The sequence below is a fragment of the Lissotriton helveticus genome, chromosome 6 (assembly GCF_964261635.1).
Source record: "Lissotriton helveticus chromosome 6, aLisHel1.1, whole genome shotgun sequence".
Classification (NCBI taxonomy): domain Eukaryota; kingdom Metazoa; phylum Chordata; class Amphibia; order Caudata; family Salamandridae; genus Lissotriton; species Lissotriton helveticus.
In genome coordinates, this window is record NC_136067.1 from 180,914,611 (window position 1) to 180,931,691 (window position 17,081).

Sequence of the window (17,081 nt, forward strand, 5' to 3'; positions counted from 1 at the left end):
AGTGGATCTATGGCGACACCAATCCTTTTAAATCTCAAGTGAGTTATTGGTGTCGTTATATCGACGATATTTTCTGCATCTGGGATGGGGATGAATCACAGCTAAATGACTTTCACGTGTGGCTGAATCAAAGAACATTAGAATTCAATTTTACAATTTCAAAAAGCCAGGAGAAACTACATTTCCTAGATGTCTATGTACAGCATGATAATGGAGAGTTAACAGTTGGCTTATATACTAAGCCAACAGATCGAAATACCCTTTTACACTTCCAAAGCAGCCACCCTGGAACATTAAAAGAGAATCTGCCCTACGGACAGTTCCTCCGCATCAGGAGGAACTGTACCCATAAAGAAGATTATTTTCACAATGCAGGGATTCTAAATGACAAATTAGTCGCACGAGGGTACCCGAAAAGACTAGTTAAATGTGCCCTTAAGAGGGCTTGGTACACACCAAGGGAAACACTTCTAACACCGAAGGAACGGAACAAAGAAACCCCCCTCACATGCGTCCTTACATTTGATCCTAAGGTAAATAAAGTGAAAAAGATAATCCAAAAAAACTGGTCATTGATAGAACCGTTGGGTTTTGATAAACCTTTATTTGCCTTCAAAAAAGGAAAAAATATCAGACAACAATTAGTCAGAGCCAATACTCATAACAAAACAATAACCAAAGATTTGCGTAATCTTTTAGGTCTTCCTCCAGTGATAGGGCATTATCGCTGCCAAGCTTGTACGGCGTGCAGTTTTACATCAGACACTAAGGAAATTGACATAAATGGGCAGATTCATACACAAAAAGTGTTTTCGAACTGCAATTCCAAAAATACAATTTACTCTATAAAATGCCCATGTGAAAAATTTTATATCGGGCAAAGTACTCAAACCATAAAAAAACGAGTACTACAGCACAGATCAAGAATTAAATGTAAAGTACATGGGGCTCCATTAGTACAACATTACCTAGACATGGGTCACTTAGAGACCGATATTCAGTGGTCGGTCCTGATTGTGGTGTCCAACGTCGCAGGAGAAGAATTACAGAGGAAATTAAATACACTAGAGGCCAGATTTATTGAAAAATATAAAACAGCGAGAAACGGTCTAAATGACAAAGATGAGATGTGGGCCTTAATAGAGATATAGATCGTACATGGTCAATACAAGATAGGGTCAAATAAGAGAAATATAGCTAACTGTATTTTAACTGTTCACTTATGGTTTGAATTTGTATATATATATTTGATACGATTTGTGTTGTAAATATTGCATCAAGACAGGATGCTAGATTGTGAGGACTGGCAGCACGTAGGATTTTGTTTGTCCACCTATCTCTACATTTATAAACTTATCAATATGATTGAGCGATTATATTATTTAATATTTCTATTGTAGCGGTAATTTTTAGATGAGTGTCGCTGTGCCCAATGAGCAAAAAAACACTCCCGTTTTAGTGTTTCCCAGAGACATCAATGCACCGGGAAATGTCGGAATAGTTGTAATCACTGCCCCGACATACTGGGTGTACTAGGCTTGTGAAACGCAGACACATAGTCCTTCGTTGCGTTTCATTATGTGACTATATCTGGGTTCCTGCCCACGTGATCGGCAAAACAAGGAAGAGGAGAGAGGTGATCTACGGTGACGAGAAGACGAGAGTATTTTGGTGCCACTTTTGGATTTTTAGGTGAGATGGGGCCTGTGATATATATTAGGCCGTTGCTGGTGAGAGCGAGTCAAAAAATATAGCAATTGGCCTACATTTGTATTCGGTTATTATTATTTTTGGGAACGGAAAAGAGATTACATCGTGTCTTTTTTCTTTCCCCCCCCTCCCCTTTTGTCTCTCTCTATATATATATGTTTAGATCCGTGGTAGGACTGTCGCTACACAAATTATGTCCTGGTGACCGAGGCGGCATATTTGGCGTTAATCACTTTGAAATCATAAAAGTGAGTCCTCGAATTATATAGGTAAGAAGAGTGGATTTAGATTGTAATTTTAGTCCAGACCCATTTAAACGACATAGTGTTACTGTTATATGACTTAGTTTTCTTTCCCCCTTTCCTCATTATTGTTGTAATTGGTTTTGTATGTTGTTGATTTTGTTACCATTTAAATGAATAATGGTTCCTTTTCATTTTTTCACTGTCCTATATAATTTACGCTTTAGAAGAAAAGTGGACAGGTGTATACCCAGAATAAATATACCGTATCGGTCACGACTCCCGAAATCCAACTGGAAACGTTTTTGCAAAGTATTGGTATGTGCATTTTCAGTATGTATAATAGTGGTTTTAGCACACACCATAATATACAACTTGGTGGTTTATGTGCAGGTTAAGTGACACCTCTTAGATAATTCGTTGCACGCACAGGTGTTGTATACAATAAGTGCACTGGTGGACACATTAGTCGGAGTCTTGCTTGCTGCCACTCCAGGATATGTTTTGTAGTTGGTTCATATACTTGTAAATGTGTAGATATGTAGCTAAGGTATTTTAGGTATAGATTGGTCCTGTATGATTTTTCTTAAATGGTTTTTCTTTAATATTTTTATAGTATGTAGATATGTAATAAGGTTCTTTTGATTGAATAGGTGCAACATAATTCTGTATGTATGCTCAAGCCCAAGTCCTGATGAGGCCCAGAATTTAAAGGGGCTGAAACGCGTCGACAACCTTGGAAACGGACACCCAATGAATTTAAATTTGGTGACAATTAAGAAAAGAGCAGTTTAAAACAGGAGGGACAAAATAATCTATTTTAAGGAAACTGCGAAAGTAGGGTGTACCAGTAAGATTATGGAATACTCTTTAGATAACAAGGTATAGAGTATCCATTTAAAGAATAGGGGCTATTTTTGAAACATTATGTAAATAATGTAGTAAATTTTTCACTTTTCCAATTTCTAATTTTGTTTTGAGATTTATATATATCGTGTGATAACTTTGTATATATTGCTTTTTTAGATTTAAAGAACCCAAAAGAATTGTATTTTTGTTTGAAAAAGAAATGTGGAAAGTAAAAGAATAAATATACAAAAAAAGATATGAGTGAATAAAACACATTATACAAAGAATATATATTATCTTTGGATTGGTTTCTTTAGGTTTCAGGATGTAAATGAAATATATAACTGAGTTGATTTATTACTGAAAAATTATGTAAGGTCAGATGGGTAATTGATAGACCTATTTGTAAATAAGTATTTATACATATTGGTCCCATAGCATCATTTTTTGTTATTGAAGTATATTGTTCCCAGATGCATTTTGGGTTATAGAGGGAATACCCCTTATTGTATTGAGACCACTGCCTGCCGAGGCACCACTGGAGCGCCCTCATGTGCCAGCGTGCATGGTCGACCAACAGAATGCAGGAAGCAAACAGACCGAGCAGCGATGGACCTTCAGGACTGGAACGAACGTTCCGTTGTAAAACTAGGGAATCATTTCCTGAATGTTGAGAATCCTTTGTGGAGGAGGGAATGCTCAACACACAGTAGTGTCAGTACTGCCCCTATGAACAGGTTGCACTAAGAGGGCACCAGGTGAGACTTGGGCACGTTTATCGAGAAACCCAATGTGTACAACAGCTGAGTTGTAACTTGCAGATGATGAAGCACCTTCTCTGGTGACTCTGCTTTGATCAGCCAGTCATCCAGATAGGGGAAAACCGGAATCCCTGATCTCCTGAGATGGGCTGCCACCACTGCCATCACCTTGGTGAAGACTCAAGGTGCAGTAGTAAGTCCAAACGGGAGGACCGCAAACTGATAATGTTGCGACCCTACCATAAAACGGAGATACTTCCTGTGCGACTTCAAGATCGGGATATGAAAATACCCGTCCTGCAAGTCGACCAACACCATCCAATCTTCCTGTTGCAGCGCTTGAAGAACCTGCGTAAGGGTGAGCATCTTGAACTTCTCCTGTTTCAGAAAAAGGTTCAAGATCCTGAGATCCAGGATTGGACGTAACCTGACATCCTTCTTGGGAATCATGAAATGCCGGGAGTAGCATCCCTGACCCCTTTCCCGCTCTGGAACCACCTCTATTGCACCCTTTTTCAGTAAAGTTAACACTTCTTCCTGCAGGAGAAGAAGGTGGTCCTCCGAGCATGCCCCTTGACAAGGAGCCGTAATTTGGTGGGAACTCCCGAAAGGGAAGGGTATACCCATTCTCTACAAGATTGAGAACCCAAAGGTCTGTAGTGATCGATTCCCAATCTTGAAGAAAATGAGTAAGCCGAACCCCCACAGGACCAACATGATCCAGAATGGTGGATATAGGGCTGCTTTGCTGTGGCAAGAGGGAGGGAGGTAGAGGAAGAGGAGGAGGAGGGCTGATGGCCTCGTGGGCTACCTCTGTTCTTGCCCCTGTAGGACTTGTACAAGCTGTTTTGCTGCTGCTGCTGAGGCTGTCTGTAGGTCCGAAAGGACGATCTCCCAAACCCCTGTACTTCCTGTACAAGGATCCACTAGGATGAGCCTGAAGGCCCAAAGACTTGGCAATGGCTTTACTGTCCTTAAACCTTTCCAAGGCTGTATCCGCTTTCTTTCCAAACAGCCCTGAACCATCAAAAGGGAGATCCAAAAGTGTTGCCTGCACATCTGGGGAGAACTCCGATGATTTAAGCCAGGCACTCCTTCTTGTAGCGACAGCAGATCCCAGGATCATGGCAACAGAGTCTGCAGTGTCCAGACCACTTTGAATCACCTGACGAGCAGCCGCTTGTGTGTCTGACAAGACTGCATTAAAATTCTGTCTTACGCCAAACGTCCATTACAGGCTCAGTGATGGCATCATTGAATGGTAGCAAAGGCTTCACCACAGTAGAAGGTGAATGAAGAACTTCCGTCAAGATATTTGACTTAAATTCAGCCGTGGGAAGCTGGAGGTCTAAAAGTTCTGCTGCCTTCCTTATCACTGTGTGGTAAGGAGCCACATCCTTTGAAGGAGCATCAGATAGAGGTGAAAGCTCCCATTCTGGATACATATCAAGGCCACTTGCCTCCTTCAGTTCTTTAAAGTAGTAATCTGACTCCTGAATCTCACCTTCCTCTATTTCCTCCAAACGATACCTCTGCTCTTTTAAAATCCTCTGAGCCTCTCTTCTAGATCTCATTCTCGGCACCGGCATCGATGGAGCCGGACACGACTCCGACAGAACCGTCGTCGAACACGGATCGAGCTGACGGCGCCGGAGATGAAAGGAACGGGGTCGACGTCCTCGGCACCGGAAAATGCCAAGACGGAGCCGCTGGCAGAAATGGCATAAAGGGAGCCTGAGCATAGTCTTGTGGAACCCGCAGATTAAACACAATAGGACTCAAGGGACCCGAAGGAGCTCCAGAGGGGTACATAGCCCTTTGAAAAACTCCATTCATCGCATTTAGATAAATCGATTGATCTTGCCCGGGCCAGGGAAAGGTGGATAAAAGCCTGGTGAAGGCTCAGGCGCAGGCATTACCGGACTCGGGCCAGTCGGCGCCGACGGTGGAGCCACTGGAGTCGACGACTCATCTGGCACTGGAACTTCTTCCTCCGGAGCCGGAGAATGTGCCAAATACATAGGCGAAGCCGATCATACCGGAGAACCCTGATTCGAGGGAGAAGGTGACACAAAGTCTTTACGACATCGAGGAGCTGGCGAGGTCGACTTCGGAGCCGTGTCTTTATCTGAATGGCATATTGACCCTTGCCTCTTCTTCATCTTATGCTTCTTAGATCTAGAAGCATGCCCCAACGTCGACTTCGAGCCGACCTCGACCTGGAACGAGACCTCGACCTTCTTCTACCTTTTTTCTCCTTACTCATCTTTGCCATGAAGAGTTTAGCTTCTCTTTCCTTTAACGCCTTCGGGTTCATTTTTCTACAGCAGGCACATTCCTCGACGTCGTGATCTGATGACAGGCACCACACACAATCTTCATGTGGATCTGCAATAGACATGTGTCCTCTGCACATCCTGCAGGGCTTGAAACCGGACTTCCTCGACAACATCCTCAAAAAGGAAACAAGAAGACCAGAAATACAAGCAGAAACACAAAGTAGCAAGTGAAACCACGGAGAGTCCAAGAAAAATCGTCGACGGAAAAAAGGGAACTGACGTGATCATGCCAACAAGGCTCTCTTATGGCTCCAGTGACGTCAGCGGAGTCGCGAGCGGAGCCATGCTTCTGTGACGTCGTCCTCGTCGGAGTGGAGAGCTACAAAACATTTTCGAATGCCGCTGGCGCAGGGGATATTCACAAGGTGAGGAATCCACTGGCAGATGTATCCATCAGAACTGTGAAGTACTAACCCTGAGTTACCTCATTCACTTATTATGGCATTGTGGTGTACATTTAGAAAAGGGCCTCTATTTTGAAACAAGTGTAATTGTATTGAGGAACAGCAAGAATTAGCTGGGTATGTCTGCAATCAGAGGTGGTTTGTAGTTAGAGTAGCGCTTGCATATGAGTTAGTGGTTAGCACCACTACGCTTGTCAGAGACTGTCTATTCAATCAGTGTGTCGCCATTTTGAACTGTGTAAGTCATACTATTCTAAATTTTCTTCAAAGTAGTGCCTTTCTAATTCAGTTCTTTAGGCAATATAGGTATTCAGTTGCAGCCAAGCCAAGTTCAAAAACCTGGAAATGTACAGATCAAAGTTAGCGTCCACAAGCAAGCTCTTTTAGCCTTTTTACATTTAAAAACTTGTGCCTTTAGAGTTAGCTTTTAAACTTTGTAGCCTTGTGGCCTTTTAGCCTTCCAGAGATCTTTCAGGACTGAGCATGGGGGCACTGCCATTTTGATGTGGTGACACAGATCAAATTTGCAGTCACCAGCTCTCTTAGCTTTTTTAAAAAAAAATAACTTGTACCTTTTAAGGGTAGCCTTTTAGTCTTTGTAGCCTTGTAGTCTTTAAGCTACTTTATAGTGAATTAACCTGTAGCCTTGTAATCTTGTGGTCTTTAGAGTTAATAAACTCCGCAGCGCCATTTTAAACTGTGTGTGGGCTCTTGGTTTGCTGAAGGTTGCTCAGTGTGTTGAAGGATCAGGTGTGGAAGCACTAGCGCACTGCCAATTTGACACACTGACATTAATGTCGGTCAAAAGCTTGGTGATACACAGTCAAAAGTTGTTGTCACAAGCCTTTATATTGTTTTTAGGGTGGAGCTGGGTAGGAGTTTAATTAGGCTTTTCTTGGCATCAGGAATTAAAGATTTCCTAGTAAGCATGACAGAAAGTTTCAATTCTATTAAGGACACGGAGGCGAGGATTATGCTCAAACTTTCTTTATTCCCCCTTCCAGCAGCTTCATCTTCAACTTAATGAACAAAAAGTAGCACTACCAGGGTTCCTCATTAAGGTCATCCACAATCCACCAATAGACAGCCTATGATACCCACGAGGTTGTGTGCTTCCTGTGTCACCTCCTCTCTCTTGACTGCGACCACTCTATCCTCGCGTCCTGTCAGTCAGTTTTGGAACCTTCGGAACCTGGAAGAGGTCAAACGACAAAACCCATGACTCTGATCTCAATGCACAACCGATAAACATTCTTAAAACACGTGCAAGTACACCCCAATATGAACAGTAACGGACTCCGTCCTCCCGTGTGTCTCCCAAAGAGAACTGCAACCACAGTTAAAATAACCTCAAAAACACATACTTACTCCATACAACAGAATCCCACCTTGATTGATGCACTCCTTAACAGTACCGGGTGGGAACAGGACTCTCGGAGCCCTAGGCGGGAATAATCCTTGCCTCCGTGTCCTTAATAGAATTCAAACTTTCTGTCATGCTTACTAGGAAATTTTGTATTCTCTGTCAGGATCGGAGGCGAGGATTATGCTCATTCAAAGCTTATCCACCACCAATGACACTATATCTATGACTGGTTTAGAATAGAACCGCTTGAACATAGAGTCTGATGACCAGTATGCGGCGTTAAGAATATCTTTCAACTTGGCCCCCAGGGAGAAAACCTTTGAAGCCATAGCTCTACTTACTGAAAGGGTGCTAAACTGCAAGACGTTGATACCCACTTCCTACATCACCCATCTGATCCAACGGGCTACAGTCGGTGGCGTAACTACTTCGAAGGGCTTCCTTAGGGAAATCAACAATTGGCGTTCCCCTGGGGGACGAGTTTCTTCCGTCATACTCTCATATTCTTTGAGACATCGGACAACACACAATTTAGGTGAATTATCGAACGCTGGATAGGACACCACTCTGGAATCTAATTTGGTCCTATGAACGATATGGAAAGTAACTCAGTGCAGGGTGAGAACTCTTCCTGAAATGTCCAGTGCCCTAACGTGGGACACTCTTCGGCATGAGACCATACACAAAAGCATTGCCAGCTTAGCCAACAGCTCCTTACGGGACAAGTACTTTTTTGCGTTGCCAAGATTGGATTAGGTGCAAAAACCTTATTGCCGTCCCATAGTGATGAATACCTGGGCTCCGGAGAAAGCGTGAGGCGAAGTCCCCTCATCAACTTACAGACCATCTGGTGTTCTCCAACCAGTCGACCTTGGACCAGCACATGGCCTGCTGAGATCTCTGACCTATAGGAGTTAACAGTATGGTATGCCAGGCCTTGGACCGCTAATGACGCCAAGAAATTCATAATGGCCACCACCTCGCACCCCATGGGATCCTAGTTGTTCCGAACACACCAATAGACCCATCTGGGCCAAGCTGATCTGAATCGTTTGTTTGTGCTGACTGCCCAAGCAGCTCCCAGTAGTTTCTGAGTCTCCTTTGATAGGCCTGACAGTCTCCAGCAATGCCTGAAATCTGGAAGGCCACTAAGGGCATCCTCCCTTGCTGGACTAGAGGATGGGGATTGCTTCTGGGATCACTCAGAAGGAAAGGATCGCGGGGTAGAAGGATTGGAGAATCCCAGGAAAGTTCCAGAAGAACTGGAAACCACACTTGAGACCTCCAATAGAGTGTAATCAACACCACCTTCGCCTGTTGCCTGGGGATATGCGTTGTGAGCCTTATTATCAGTGCGAATGGGGGAAAGGCGTATCCCGTCTCCCTGGACCAATTCTGGAGAAAAGCATCTGTTGCGGAAGCTAGGTGGTCCGGTTTGCAAATGAAGAATCTCAGTAGTTGATGGTCTAGACGGGACGCAAAGAGGTCTGCCGAGAACAGGCCTCACCAGTTGTGGAGTCTCTGAAATGACTGTGGATGCAGCTGCTACAGGCTCATGTCCGACTAGCTCCTGGGGCACCAGTCTGCTACCACATTGGAGGCTCCTGGGAGATATTCCGCCATTACCGGGATGTTGTGGGAATGGCAAAATGTCCAAAGATCTTTGGCCAGATCTGCCAGCGCCTTGGACCTCATACCTCCGAGATGGTTGATGTAACGGACCGCAGAGACATTTTCCATTTTCAGGAGCACATTGCAACACACCCTGTTTGTCCAGCACTGGATTGCGAAGGAGTTCTGGAGGAGCTCCACCTTTTCCTGCAATTGCTGCGAGAGGCGCACGGGCATTGTTCTAGGAGCAGGATGTCGTCCAAATAAATGATGAGTCAAGCGCCCTTGGCTCTCAGTGTTTCCACCACTGGTTTGAGAACCTTGGTGAAGCACCACGGGGCAGACGAGAGGCCAAAAGGAAGAGATGCAAACTCGTACTGTTGCTCTTTCCACCAAAATTTAAGGAAGGGTCTGTGCGGAGGAAAGATTGGAACTGCTAAGTGTGCGTCTTTCAAATCCAGGTGGGCCATACATTCGTTGGGTTGTAGGAGGTCCAGCAAGAGATGGATGCCCTCCATCTTGAAGTGGCGGTAGACTAACCACTGGTTGAACTCTTTTAGGTTTATTACCGGTCGTTGGCCTCCATCTGTTTTGTCTACCAGAAAAATATTGCTGAGGAAACCTCTTGGGTGCAGACTGGAAGGTACAAAAGCTCCTTTCCGCAGCACCTCCTGATCTATGAGTGTAGCTTGGTCATGCGCAAAAATAAGTGGATGCGGTCGAGCGTCCTGAACGGGGGTGCCGTAGAATTCTATCTGGAAACCCCGGATGGTATGAAGCACCCAAGCGTCGGAGGTGATAGACCTCCAATTGTGTCTGAAAACCGCCAACCTGCCACTCACATTTAAATGGTGAAAAGGAGAAAGGCTCACCTGATGTGGCCTCTGGCTGCTCCTCTGGCACCACAGCCTCTGTAACCTCTTCGGGATTGGAAGAACTCTTGTTTGCAGGAGTCTGGGTTTTTCTTGCCGCCTCTTTGAGGGCCTTGGGTGTAAAAGCTTCCGGTCGAGTGCCCTCTGCCACAACCGCCCTGACAAAAACTCTAGGGTGGAAAACCTTTTTAATGGATGATTGTGCCTTATCTAAGGATGTAAAAGTGGTGACGAACTTAGTCAGTTCCTTGATGAATGGATCCCCAAAGAGACCACCCTGCGCCACCGTGTCCGCCTCAGAAGAGGCTAAGTTTCCAAGTTTGGGGTCCACATTTAGGAGAAAAGAGTGTTGCCTCTCTGTAGAGAGGGCGCAATTATGATTGCCCAAAAAGACTATTGCGCATTGTGCCCAATTTGAAATCTTTCCGGGGAAAGAGGGGTGCCTGCTAGTTTGGCTTCCCCCGCCAACTCTCACATTTTTGTAATGGGGCTTGTTATGTCTAATAGCTTATCCTGGCAGGATTTCCACGATCTCTCTATCCCCTTTCATGGGTCCCGTCCTTATTTTGCAAGAAAGTGGCAATTTTTGGGTCAACTTCTGTCGTTGTCGCCACCTTCCCCGGTAGGGCGGGGCGAGGGCATTCTGCCCTGAGGCAAGCTCTTACCTCTTTCTCCAGAGGCTTATGCAAATCGCCCTGCTACAAACACCTGGACCTTCGGGGAGGGCGTCCACTCCAAGGATCGTGGGTGTATAATGTCCTCCAGAACCACTTCCAGCTCTTCCACTTCCTTTGGGATGTCTGATGAGGGGGCACTATAGGGCGCCAGGGTCTAGAGGGACCTGCCTCATCTGCCTATTCCTCTTCATCCTCCTGATAACCGGGGATCTCTGGGGTGTCTGGGATGGTATCCTGCACTCCTGCCGCTAAGAAGGCCCTCGTCAGGCATTCGAAGGCTTTCACATCCATGCCCGAGGCACTTTTGCGCTTCGAGGCTCACTGGGGCCACTCTGCCTGGCAAGCATCCGCAATTTGCTTTATGTGGTGCTCAACGGGTCCCATGGCCTCTGCCACTGCCGGGTGAATGGATGCATCCACGGCATCGCAAAACTCGTCATCAAGAGGAAGAACCTGCAGAGACTCCTCCTCTGCATATTCATCCTCCATGATGATAGAGCGAATTCGAATGAGGTTTAGGCAAAAGGCAGGCCAATTTCACTTCTAAGCGCTCCATGCGCTAGTAGGAGACCTACTGTAAGTCAATGCTAAATTAGTGTGAGGTAATCACTAATTTTGTGCCGCTGAGCGTGCTAGCTGGATACTTTGTCCGGTAAGGGGGCGACTCACCCTCAGATGTGCGGGGTGTCCTACCAGTCTGGACCTGCCCCCAACAGCCGCCTCACACCAAAGTGCTCACTTGCACCTCACCGCTTGAATACAGACCCGCGATGCGGGCGTCCAGCTGAAATTTAATTAGTACAGACCCACATTACGATGGCATAAGGGCTTCCAGACTCTTCAGGCTCCCGGCGCGTCGGGTATTTTTGCTGGCATCGTGACTGGGCCAGGATCAATGAGGCGCAATCACTCGCCCCCTGCACACCCGACGTGCACTGCACTACTCTCCAGATTTAGTGAGGTGGCCGCGAGCGGAGCTTACTACAATGCTCCTGCAGCCCCGATAAAGACTGTAAATCAAACACTCTGTAAATCATGAAACCGAAGTGCAAAATTCATCACAAGTGCAGCGCTAGCCATATACAAAGTGATATATTACTTGTAAAATATACAATTCCCCCGCAGCCCTGACGAGCGAGAGGGAAAGATGACAACTGCTGGCAGCAGGAAAGAAAGAGTAGGTGACACAGGAAGCACACGCCCTCGTGGATATTATGGACTGTCTATTGGTGGATTGTGGATGACCTTACTGAGGCACCATGGGATTGCTAGTTTTTTGTTTATTAAGTTGAAGTGGAAGCAGCTGGAAGGAGGAATAAAGTAAATTTGAGCATAATCCTTGCCTCTGGTCCCGACATAGAATTGCTTATCAGAGACCACTCAAGTTATCAAACTCTGCTACGCAGCGCCATTTTAAGTTGTGTGTGGGCTCTGAGGTTACAGCGGCTCTTCAGTGGTATTTCAGAGGTGAAGCTAGCTGGCAGGTGTATTAGTCTTACTTTGTTGTGCTTGTTTGTTGTTGCTGTCGGACAGAAACAGCAAGGGATGCTTATGGAGCTCTGTATTCTATCTCGGTCGTTGCTATTCATCCAATGCCACTCAGCAACATGGCGGCTGGTCACCGGTGCCGGTCTAGTGGTTGCGAACGGAGATCGGAGCAGCCATGGCAGAAGGCGGCGGTCCGAGTCGATTTCCATTTCTCAATCACCCACAACAACATTCCTACAGATTAGAAGTTATTTTTGCTGCTTTCAGTGTTGCTCAAGATCTGCGTACAACTGTGTGGAAAGAAAGGAAACAAAATCAGCCTGCAGGTGTGATGCTTTAATGTGGCTCCGACTGTCACTTCAGAGGCGGATAAAGGTGGATGCAGAGCTGCATGATGCTACCTCTCAGCCGGGGGCTATGCATACAAATATTATGTATCCAGTCTGGTCCCATCAGAATGTGTCCAGCAAAGGTCATCCAGTGAGAAATATGGGGTTGGTATACAAACCTCAATTACTGTTAAAAAAATAAGTCATTTACAGCAGTGAGAAGAATGAATAAGACTCAAATGCCTCATCTGAACCAGAATTAATTATGGTTTCTGCAGTAGAACAGATATGTTATGTTATGTTATGTTAAGTTATAAGGTTTTGTAGAGCGCACAGCTGCCCCAGCAAAGGGGCGTCCCAGCGCTAAGCTACAGAAAGGGAAACTACTGGCAGAAGGAAGGCCTATAAAGGGGGGAAGAGATAGGTCTTGATGGCCTTACGAAAAGCTAAGTAATTGTTAATGCTGCGGATGTGTAAAGGCAGTAAATTCTAGAGTTTAGCTGCCAGTATGCGGAAGGAATGCCCACCAGCCCGCACCTTCTTTATCCGGTGAACAACGGCCAGATAATGACCCATCGAGCAGCACTGGCAGGTGGGAGTATATGATGACAACAGATAGGCCAAAATACCAGGGGAAGAGAGATTCAGAATTTAAAAGTGATGCAGAGGGCCTTGAACTCTACAAGTCTGGCCACCGGCAATCAATGTAGCCGATGGATAGCATTGGTGGTAGAGCAAGTTCTAGGAAGGCCAAGCAAAGTTCTGGCCGCTGCATTCTGGACCCTCTGCAATCTCAGAATCTCAGACTTATATGTTCCAGGTAAAGCGAGTTGGCGTAATCCAGTCTCGATAGAATGGAGTCCTGAACAATGACCTGCCTGATGGGTGGATCAAAAAAGCCTAGAGGTTTGAGCCCCCGCAGTATGCCAAAGCAAGTCCCTGCCACTTTCTTGGTTTGGACCTGGAAGCTGAGATCCAAGTCCACCCAGACACCAAGGTTTTACACCACCTGTTTAGGGGCAGGCACACAGCCAAGGGTAGCAGGCCACCAGTGCTCACTCCACAGCTCAGGATCTTTCCCTACCAGCAAAACCTCAGACTTGCTGGCACTGAGCTGGAGGCAGTTGGCAGACATCCACTCAGCGATGGCAGCTAGACCGCATTGAAACTTTTGAGCGTCCCGCACAGAGTCGTTGGAGAGTGCCACTACCAACTGTGTATCATCTGCATATGATATTACTGTAAGCCCTCTGCTTCTGGCCACCGCTGCCAATGGTTAAACATACAGGTTGAAAAGTGTAGGGCTGAGAGCTGAGGCCTGTGGCACACCTCAATTAATAGGATGGACCATAGAGGTGAAAGAGGGGGCTGTTACCTGGTAGGTCCTATCAGAAAGGAAAGAGGTGAACCAATTCAGTGCAGGGCCCATAATTCCTGCTTCCTCCAGCCTTTGCAGCAGGATCTGGTGAGTGACAGTGTCAAACCCGGCACTGAGATCAAGAAGGATCAGTGCCGAAGTGTGTCCCGCATCCAGTGCTACCCTCAGATGTTCTGTCACAGCTAAAAGAGCAGACTCTGTGCTGTGGCCAGGACAGAAGCAGTTCTGAGAGTGGTCCAATATGTTATTCTCTTCTAAAAAACCTATCAGGATGGAAGTTATGTAGGCCTCAGAGATCTTAGAGGCCCACGGGAGGAGAGAGATAGGTGAGCTAGTCTGCAATACCAGGGAAAGTATCATCAGAAACTACTATTTCTGTGAATGGTGTCGATTTGGGCCCTTTTTTCTCCAACTTTTCATTCTTGGTTTTTTTTGGGACTTTCCTCAGGATGAAAAGTTTTCAAAAGCTGGTTCTGGTAAACAACTTTAAAAAAGGTCTTTGCTCTCCACCCTAAGTGGATCAGAAGCAAGATTATTTTGGCTATTCTTTGCTACCACACACATTCCTGGAAACACTGGTTCTGACAAATTCAAACTAGGACCTACAGGTGAGATTAGTTCAAACTCTAAAATAGCCACCTGTGCAAAAGCATACTACATTCTTCAGCAATATGGCTTGAGAGTGTTCTGACTCGGTTTGTTACAGTTCTGAGGCAGGACCTCTCTCACTCTCTGTAACCTTGTATACCAGAACAGGATAGAAAGTTGGTACTAGCAAATCAGTTGTAGGACGCTTGTCACCAATACGGATACACACTGCCGAGAGATCTTGCTCTGATCTAAGTCTTCCTTGTAAACATCTGACAACTTCTATCACATGAAGAAGAGCTGCGTGTTGGGTGCTTCCACGCTATATTAATTGCAGATTGTTCCTAGGCACTTTCGTATAAATTGTAATACTGAATGAACAGGACCTCACTGAATGCAATACAAAAATGTGAAATATTGGCTTTGTGTGGGTTAACTGCAAGAACTACTTGCTGAATTCTATGCAAGGCTTAAGCCTATTGTAAATAGGAATACAAGTTATTTTTCTTCAAACAGATTGAAATTAAAAAATAACAAAATGTCCCTTCAAGGAACTGGACCAGTGAAAGAACAAAGCAGCTCTGCTCTAATTGTTAGAAACTCTGAGGAAGCGCTGGTTGGAGTCCTGTCTGAACAGTGGAAAAAAAAAGAAGAGTGGAAGATGTTGATTATGCATAGGTTCCATAGAGTGGTTGCAAAGATGGGGACTATTAAGATCCAAAATGTATAAAAGTGGCAGCAATTGCTTTAAACAAACAAAAACACACACACACACACACGAAAAAAAGTTTCAGGGACGTTATAGTTAGTTGGACATTTCACTCATACAAAACCAGAGAAATTTGGCCGTTATAGTTAGTTGAGTTATGTTGGACTTGCCCTTTTTGCAGGGTCATCCCTGAACTTTTTGTCTTCCTCCTGTATTTTTTTCTGACCTGTTGTTGGTAGTTTTCTGACTGGGCACTTTTTCGCTGCTAATCAATGCTAAAGTGCATATGCTCTCTATTGTAAATTGTTGTAATGGATTAGTGACTCCATGATTGGCTTATTTGATTTACTTTTCAGACCCTATTACAGTGCACCATGTGTGCCCAGGGCTGTAAATCAAATGCTGCTGGTGGGATTGCAGAACTGGTTGTTGCACCCACAGAAGCAGCTTGCAAAATGTGACTCAGGCCTGCAATTGCAGAGCCTGTGTGTAGCCTGGGGCTGCCATGTCAACTTGGCAAGTGCACCCACTTGCCAGTCCCTAAACCTGCCCTTTTCTACATATTAGTCACCCCTAAGGTAGGCCCAAGGGCAGGGTGCATTGTATGTAAAAGGTAGGACATGCCCTGATGTATGTGGCATGTCCTGATAGTGAATTACAGCCGTTTTTGTTTTTCACTATTGCAAGGCTACCTGTTCCCATAGGCCAGAATGGGCAGTTTGATTATAACATCTTATAATCCTAACTGACTCAGGGAACTAGTTAGAAATCCGAGTTTAGTATGCCTGAACTCAGAATGTTAATATACATCTTTTAGTGAGGGTGATTTTTACATTCTATTTTTGAAAATACCACTTTTAAAAAGTAGATATTTTCTTACCTAACCATCCAGCATGCCTCTGCTAGGTTTGTGTTTTCCATGTCTGGTTTGTGAGTGACAGGGGCTGGGGTGGCTCCAGGAGCCTGGGTGAGTCGGCACTAGGCTGAATAGACCTATCTGCATTTGGAGTGGTGGGAGGAGTTGCACCTGGGCCTGAATAGGGCTGTGCCTGCCTTCCACAATGCTGGCTCCACCTCCTGTGGTGCATCTGATTACACTGGCCCACACTGACAAAGGAAGAAGTTGTGCACTGGCAGAGTGCACCCAGAACTGGTTTGGACTAGGTACAGACACTCTCTGCTTTCAGAGAAAAATAATTTGTGTATATAAAAAGGGGGACCCAGACCCAGGAACTTTAAATCATTTCTGGAAAATCAAGAGGAACCTTTGCCAAGGAGAAGAAACCTGAGAAGCTGAAGGAGGATTACTGCCCCTGTGCTGTTTGCTGTCTGGGGTTGGCCTGCAGTGGTTACTTGTTGCCAAGGAAAGGAGAAAAGAACTTTGCTGATTACTTTGCCATCTTGAGGGAGATCTCCAAGGGCTTGAACTGAGCTTGCCTCCTGTCTGAAGTCTCAGGGACACAAAGACTTCACCACCAGCTCCCCCTGAATTTCCTTGCTGGGAATTCTAACCTACAGAGAGGTGTCTGCAGCTGTTTAGGATCTCTAGCGGCTGTTTGTCGCTGGGAGCTAGAAGCGCAACTAAACGAGGAGAAGCGTGTCACCGCCGCAGCAGTTGCCTTCGCATTGCCGAAGAAGCATGCTGCCGCCACAGCTGTTCACTGTCGCATCACGGACGAAGGGTGTCGCATCACCGGAGAAGCCTGCCGCCGCCGCAGAGGTCGCCATCGCATCACCGGGGAAGAGTGTTGCAGGGCC

General features: G+C 45.6%; 1 protein-coding gene across 2 annotated transcripts in view; it reads right to left on the bottom strand.

The window, feature by feature from the left end:
• The window catches only part of EFHC1 (EF-hand domain containing 1), a 297,382-nt gene that overhangs the window by 244,432 nt on the left and 35,869 nt on the right, over positions 1–17,081 (bottom strand). The gene's annotated exons all lie outside the window — the stretch shown is intronic.